We start from the raw sequence: 8,719 nt of genomic DNA on the forward strand, positions 1-8,719 counted from the left end.
AGAAAGCTGACGCTTAGAGGCTTGCCTCACTGACATACGCGCAGTGTAAACGCTGCTTCATTCTTGCGGCACCACGTATGTGTCTCATGCAGTGCTCTTAATAAATAAATTATTTTTATCTGTTTATCTTTACGTATCATTTGCTTCCTCAGGTCATATAGGAAAATACGAGATATAGGAATAAGTTTCCTTGAGCATCCATACATACAATATAACGCCCTTAGGGCACCCTCATGCCTCGTGATCCTTCTTTATTCAGATAACATTATTCCCCCCGCCTCCCTCTCACTGTAGGCATAGCTGATCTGGGTGATAATGTGAGGTCTATGCTAATGCGAAATATCAAATTAATATAGAATTGAAATATTATTGCAACATTATTACGGTGTTGGATTGTTTGCGTGAAGTAAAGCACCCAGTTCACTCTTTTGCGTTTCCTCAAGAGAGCATTTCAGCGAATTAATTGTTTACTTAGTTTTTTATTATCCCTGCAAACACATGCAAAATGAATTTTAGGCTTGGCGTTCGCGGAAGTCATCACGAGAACATTACTGTACGACAAAGTTGACTACGATGCTCTGAATATAAATATGAAGATACTTTGTTGCTCTTGCAAAGTACTCAAATCGCTCAGCAGAAGCTAACTGGTCTCTGTTCAGTGTTAAAATGTTCGATCGCATCAGCCCGTATATCCACAGTAAAACTGAAGAAACACGGTGATCACAGCCGCGATTACGGCTAACAATAACAAGGCCGATTAATAAAAAGATAAGCCTATAATGGTCTCCAAAGCACTGTAATGACGTGAATGCATGATGAAAATACCATGCTGTGGGAAAAATCTTTTCTTTTCGCACGCAGCGCAAGCAAAGAAAACATTTTGTACAATAGCTTTTATGCGTAGCAATAACCCCAGGCAATTTTGCGTTCCCTAATTTTCAGAGCAATCGCGCGAGTATCGCTTCGCGAACCTCCAGCCCAGATGCGCATGCGCAGTTCTTGGCCTCCATGATCGGCGCAGCCGGAGCCAATCGCGGAGGCCATGCGCAGTTCATATTGGCTACAACCGTTTGCGACAGATGGCGGTAGCTGTCATCGTCGCTTCACAGGCGGCTGCTTCTCCTAAGGAAGATTTCAAACAGTAGCAGACGAAATTTCAACCACTACCCAGAGGGCGCCACATCTTGTGAAAAAAGCGGATTCCGCACAACGACACGACCGAAACACTGTATTATGGATTTCCACCCAGTTTTAAGCACCTGAAGGCAATACGTCTTACCATCCTCATTAAGGCGAAAGCCTTCGTAGGCTCATGGCTGTGCCTAGAAAGTGTCTGTCCGCAGAAGGTGTCACACCGCTCCTGTCGAAGGATGACGTAACTTATGAGTAAAAAAGTGGTTTTGTGAGGTAGAGGGTGACAAAAATGTCTACGTGCAAATGTTCGTTGATATGGAGTAATCAGTTAATTAGCGCCAAAAAAAGTCAATTTTATGTTAAAACAGACACGGACGTCGAAATTGTGCAAAATATGTCAAGATTGTGCAACAAGCGTTCAAAAACGTAGCAGAGGTTTAATGTCAGGTCTCGTTATTGCGTTACAACTTCGAAAATAGTCAAGAGTAAAAGAGGAAAAAAAAGGAGTGAAAGAAAAAAGTAAAAAGAGCAAAAATTACAGTAAAAAACAACTAAAAGAAAAAACGAGAAGGAATAAAAACAAAACAAATACAGCACGAAAAGAGACAAAGGAGGAAAAAAGAAGAAAAAAAACAGCAAAAAGAAGAAAATGGGTGGAAAAGCGGCAAACGAAAGCAAAGACTCGCAGAAAAAGCTTCCGCCTTTCCGAACTTAAAAGAGATCCCAGTGCCTCTAACGAAGTTTTGTTATCTTCATATGCTGGACATAAGATTCGATTCTAAGGGAATATAGGTTTTAATTGATTCTCTGAAACTAACGTCTCCGGCTTCCATAGATAAAATTCATTCAAGACTTCTCAAAGATACCAAAACCATTGTATCCATTCTTTTTTGCCCTAGCTTTCAGCAGTCTCTCCAAGTAGGCACTGTACCTCACAACCGAAAGTGGGGGAAATCATATCCGCGCACAGAAAAGATCACTTCCTTCCCCTTCGCTCATCTAGGATGGAGCTATTGTCCCACATTAATCCCAAGCGCTTTTTCTAAATTAATGGAGTAAATAGGTTTGGTTTGGTTTGTGGGGTTTAACGTCCCAAAGCAACTAAGGCTATGAGAGACGCCGTAGTGGAGGACTCCGGAAATTTCGACCACCTGGGGTTCTTTAACGTGCACTAACATCGCACAGCACACGGGCGCCTTTCTTTTCGCCTCCATCGAAAAGCAGCCGCCGAGGCCGGGATTCGATCCCGCATCCTTGGGAACAGTAGTCAAGCGCCGTAACCACTGCGCCACCCCGGCGGGGCTAATGGAGTAAATAATTTGCGGAGTCATCATGAACTTTTGAAGTCTGTCAACGTTTTTTTTTACCCCTATCAATATGGATTGCTGAAGAATCAACTCTGGTTATATACAACTGGCTCTTTTTATTAACGACATAACTTCTAGTGTGGATACTAACATACCCATGCACGTATTTTTCTCAGAATTTAAATACTTTGCAGAAAGGTTTCTACCAACGCCTCTTATTCAGGTTAACCTTCCACCCCTTAAATTGAACCTATTGTCATTTAATTGCTTCCGAACTGTTCGGAATAATCGCCAACAGTCTGCATTGGCCAGCAACCACGCTTAACTCAATGTTCCCGGTTACACCAGGCATACCTCAAGATACCTTTTTAAAGCCTAGATTATTCTTAACCCACAGTGACCATCTCCTAAATAATCTCTCTTCTAGTGGTCGTGTATTCCCAGACAACTGTTTCATTTGCCGGAGTATCACTATCAGCAGAGACGCTTACTATTCGCAATGCGACATATAGCTAGTGGAAAAGTGGTGGGATAACTGGCTAATATTTTAAGTGTAAAAAATATCCCTTTATTCTCATGGCATTGCCGTCAATGATATTCCACTCTAAACGGTACTATTCGCGGTGTCACAATAGCCCTTAATAAAACACCTCTTGAACGAAAAAATTCCTTCAGCGAATTATTACCAATTTTCCGTCTCTCTCCACACAAGAAAGTAATTAACAAATTAATCGGTATAGTGAGCCATTCATAGAAGAGCGTTCAGGTTTCAACAAAATTTTCGCTAACAGAACCTCGGTTTTAAAATGTGTTTGAGATTAAAATAAGAATAAAGCTACGCGTTTGTGCACTGCCGTTATTCCACGCTGCATTGTTTCACTAAAAGCTTTATCTAGAATTGACGTGTACGCCTCCCATTCACACACATTAAGGCCGCCCCTTGATAGTGATGAAGGTTGGAATGAATGCTTTGGGACAAGGCACACATGTAAGCTCCCATTGTATTCCGCCACGGTTGTGCAGAAGGGAGGGCGATCGGTTAACCCTTCAGCATCCTTAGACACATGAAGGAAAAAAAGGAGAGGGGATGTTTCCTTATTCACGCGAAGAAGTATTAAGGAGGTTGTAGACCATCTGCAACGTGCACTGTCCTCACACAGCACACGGGAGCCTTGCTTTGCGCCTCTATAGAAAAGCGACCCTGATTCGATCCCACATTCTTGGGCACATTAACACGTTCTTTTTGTTCACTTCTCAACTTGGCACAAATGCAGTAATAGTTATGCAGGAAAGGCCTGCAGCTTGTATTGCACTGTATGAAATAGTGTTGGACAATGTGTATATGTATCCTCAGGTTGGATTTAAAATAAACTTCTCTAAGTGCAGTGACCCGGGTGTGCGGCAGGGCTGCGCACTCTCGCCAGTACTCTGCGCTGGCGAGAGTACTTCACCCTACCCTCTCCTTTTGGGAAAATGCCTTGTCCCGCACGGAGCTGGCCGAACAACGCCGGCTAATCGAGCGGGCCGAGAGGATTGCCGTGGACCATGGGCTTATGGACTGATTTGTATTTATTCTTTCTGAAACCGTTTTATTCGCAACAACCCGCAAGACCAGCGACAGCTGTTCTGGAGGGCCTGCAGGATTGAGGCGGCACATGGAGACATGGACTGAGGGCTCCACTCAGGACGAAAAGGAAGTTTATATAATAAATGTTTTTCCTCCTCCTCCTCCTCTGCGCTGGCCCTTGATCCGTTGCTTCAACGCGTGGACGCCCCGCCGGGGTGGTGCAGTGGTAAGACGCACGACTACTGTGCCGGAGTACCCGGGTTCGAACCCGACCTCGGCGGCTGCGTTTCGATGGAGGCGAAACGAAGAGGCGTCGTGTGCTGTGCGATGTCAGCGCACGTCAAGATCCCCAGGTGGTCGAAATTACTCCGTAGCCCTCCAATACGGCTCCTCTTTCTCTCTTTACACTTTCACTCCCACCTTCCTCCCTTCCCTTACGGCGCGGTTAAGATGTCCACAGAAAGCAAGTGAGACAGTTACCGCGCCTTTCCCTTCCTATAAAGCAATCAGTTTTTTTTCAGCGCGTGGAAGGTGCGAGTGCGGTTCACGGTTTTCCGATGCGGGGCTCGGCGCAGGCCAAGCTCATACTTCACTCAGATAACGTCATGCTTCTACTACGCAACGCAGATGTCTTGGTGGGTTGAGTGTTCCCGATTCTCTGGAGGCCGCCTCAATGAGAAAATTATCAACCATTATCCATTGGCGCGTAGGCTGGTACCCCGCCATAGTAATACTAATAATTGGTTCACAGGAAGGGAAAGGCGCATTATCTGTCACACTTCCTCTGTGGACACCTGACCGCGCCGTAAGGGAAGGGAAGAAGCTGGGAGTGAAAGTAGAAAGAGAGAAAGGGGAGTCGTTTAGTGGAGGGCTACGAAGAAATTTCTACCCCCTTGGGATCTTTAACGTGCGCTGACATCGCACAGCACACGGACGCCACTTTGTTTCGCCTCCATCGAAACGCAACCGCCGTGGGAACTCCGGCACAGTAGTCGGGCGTCTTACTACTGCACCACCTCGGAGGGGCCCCTGCCATAGCCAAAATTGAATAACAAAGAAGCTGCTGCAAGGAGGCGCTTGCAAACTAATACGTACATGAATCCGGTCTTGGCGTGCCATGTGTACCCCGAGACGAGAGATCATGATAGAGGCGAGAAGGACTCTCGACCACATAATATGGGAATGCCCATACTGTCCCGGGCTGGGGCAAAATATAATTAGTAGAGAGAACTGGGAGACCCTGATACAAAGCTCGGACCCTGAGCTCCAACAGAACATCGTCCACCTGGCGGAGAACGCTGCCATTGGCCGAGACCGGCCAGCCAGCATTTAACGCGGCGGCCCCCGTCTCCAAGACCTGCGTGCCGGGGGTGGGGGGAATCGGCTTCATCCGGTGGAAAAAAAAAGTTTTTTTAATCAATCAAATCGATCCTCATTGACTTGATCTGCATTTAACTCGATGCAGATCGAGGATGTCACACCGCAACTTTTAAATGAAATCTAGCCCGATCCTGCTTGGAACGAAGCCGCTTCCTCAAGCGGTCTTGAATTTTCAAGCACATTCAAGAGCGGGCGTCGCCATTCTCAACGTCACCTAAACCACACGAAGGAAACTTCGCAATGGTCATTTAAAACGCCCATGCAGCAGCGCATGCTTCGTTCTCTTTGAAAACCTCAATGCAGATCGAGTTCAATGAGGATAGAAACGTTTGACGTGCCTTCAACTGCTTCAGGTAGGCCTGCATGTTAACTATGAAAGAGGTACACCGCGCCGCACAATGTATGTCTTTCGGATGATATCGTTTATTTCGGTTATAATAATAATAATAATTGGTTCCCAGGAAGGGAAAGGCGCAGTGTCTATCACACTTGTGTCTGTGGACACCTGAACCGCGCAGTAAGGGAAGGGAGGAAAGTGGGAGTTAAAGTGGAAAGAGAGAAAGAGGAGCCGTAGTGGAGGGCTCAGGAGTAATTTAGACCACCTGAGGATCTTTAACGACATCGCACAGCACACGGACGCCTCTTTGTTCGCCTCCATCGAAACGCAGCAGCCGTGGTCGGGATTGAGCCCGGGTACTCCGGACAGTAGTCGAGCGTCTTACCACTGCACCACCCCGGCATGGCTTATTTCGGTTGTCAGACGCACCTTTCTCTAACGGACTGCCAGAATTCTGCTCGCGAGCTGGCGTACAGAGTTTCCCAGCTGCACGGTGCTGCATGCATTAAAGTGGTGTCGATGTTTCAATCTTTCCGCGAGAGGGCAGGCTCGTCGAAAACTTTTCCAACACCGGATAGTGATCGGTAAAACGTCGACCGATTGCACAGAGAATTTATTGTGTACCTTCATACAGAAAACTCACATTACCCACAGACAAATAGGACTACATTACCTCCCCCTTCTCTACTCAAGAAGCAGCAACTTACCGCCGCCTGCAAAATAATACCATTATTGCACCATTTCTCCTACACCTCTGGTACCCCTCCCTTTATTACCCTGACTGCCCACATTGCGGTCAGCGGGCAACGCTCAACCACATGGAGAAATATCGAGTGATGGCACAGTGTAAGAAACAATCGCTTCAGCCTCGCCCTTCATCTGAATCCGAAGCTAAAAAAGTTGCACAGTTGCGCAAAGTAGTTTTGAACCTCTTATGTGGCGAGAAAAAACTATGCAATTTTATGCGGCTTCTATATATCCATATCATTGTGTTCCAACGATTGCTAGTAGCGGTTATCGTGAATAGCATACCAAACCGAGAAGTGAAAAATAACAAGTGTATATGTAATTAAAAGTGTTATTAAACCCTCCAGTGCGCCGCCAAAGGACCTAAGCGCGTAGACTGTTAACAGTAATTAATATTCGTAACTGCTTTATTGAGAGCCTGTTACAAAAAGTTGAGAGAACGCCTAAGCTCCCCCTGTAAGGGTTGAACGCGACCGCTTTATCGGGCAAGCAGATCGGCGTTCCTTCTTCGCCTTTGAAGTTTCGCTTCGGCCACCTTCCTTGCTCGAAGCCCAGCGTCTTCAACCACCCCTGCCTCTTTGCCACCGCCTGCTTTTCTCAGTACTCACCGCCTTCGTCCCACCTACGCCGGACTGACTGCGCCTGCTTCGCATAATACCCCTGGTCCACAACCGCTCCAGGAAAATTCTAGGGGGAACTGCAAACCACTAAACTTCGATGAGGCGAAAGCCTTTATAGCGCGGTTATTGTTGTTGTTGCTCTTCTCTAATTTTGTGGCACACACCCACACAGGGGGATCGGCCAAGAATTGGGGTGCAGATGTTAGATCTTGAGCTGTATAATTACATCGCAAAAAAAGAAAGAAATGATTGCTCAGAAATAAAGAAGGAAAGTGAAATATGAAACAGCAAAATAAAAAGGGTAATCAATAACGGACGCAGTAGGAGAACACTGAGATCTGTATTTACAGATTAAAAAATTCAAAGCGTATTAGCAAAGGAAGACCGTTTTGTTTCTATTAAAAAAATTTGAATGGCATTAAAAATGGACCTGTGGCTGTACCCAAGCATGGTGGCACCGAATAATAAAAAAAAAATCTGGCTGCTCAAATGAAGACCCAGCTGTTGCAACGGCTTCTCCAAATACCGTTTTCTCATCATGGTTAAACGGCGGCAAAAAAGCAATAAATGTTCTATTGTTTCCGGTTCCTCGCAGAATGTGCAGACGTGAGTAAGCGCCAAACCAGACCTGTGCATATAGAAATTTAGTGGCAGAATACGGCAGCGCTGCCTGGTCAGAGAGACTTCAGTCTGCCTTGATTGGCATGATTTCCTACTCCAGGAATACTTCAGATGTAGGTAGTTGTCCGATGTTAAATAGATCCAGACTGCATGCTTAGTAAGGAGCGCCTACGAAGGTGTCCCGCTGTTATGTACGCTGTTGCTGGGAAGATAGGCAACACGGGGCCATTACGAGACTCTTCAGCTAGTCTATCAGCAACCTCATTGGCTGTCACGTTCCTGTGGTCTGGTACCCACATTATATGTATGAGGCTCAAATGTGAGCCCTCCACTACGGCTCCTCTTTCTCTCTTTCCACTTTCACTCCCACCCTCCTCCCTTCCATTACGGCGCGGTTGAGGTGTCCACAGAAAACTCATGAGACAGTTACCGCGCCTTTACCTTCTTATAAATCAATCAATCAATGTGAGCGCGGTTATCTGTAGCCCTCCACTACGGCACCTCTTCTTTCACTCCCACCTTTCTCCTCTTCCTCGCGGCTCCGTTCAGGAGTCCGAGGGACCCCGCCGGGGTGGTGAATTGTAAGATGCCCGACTACCGTGCCGGAGTACCCGGGTTCGAACCCGACCTCGGTTGGTTGGTTCACAGGAAGGGAAAGGCGCAGTATCTGTCACACTTGCTCTGTGGACAGCTGAACCGCGCCGTAAGGGAAGGGAGGAAGGTGGAAGAGAATTTGGAAAGAGAGAAAGGGGAGCCGTAGTGGAGGGCTACGGAGTAATTTCGACCACCTGGGGATCTTTAACGTGCGCTTACATCGCACAGCACACGGACGCCACTTCGTTTCGCTTCCATCGAAACGCAGCCGCCGAGGTCGGGTTCGAACCCGGGAACTCCGGCACAGTAGTCGGGCGTCTTACCACTGCGCCACCCCGGCGGGGCAACGGCACCTGCGTTACGATGGAGGCGAAACGAAGAGGCGTCCGTGTGCTGTACGATGTCAGCGCAC

The sequence above is a fragment of the Amblyomma maculatum genome, chromosome 8 (assembly GCF_055883805.1).
Source record: "Amblyomma maculatum isolate TAMU_Amacu chromosome 8, ASM5588380v1, whole genome shotgun sequence".
NCBI lineage: Eukaryota > Metazoa > Arthropoda > Arachnida > Ixodida > Ixodidae > Amblyomma > Amblyomma maculatum.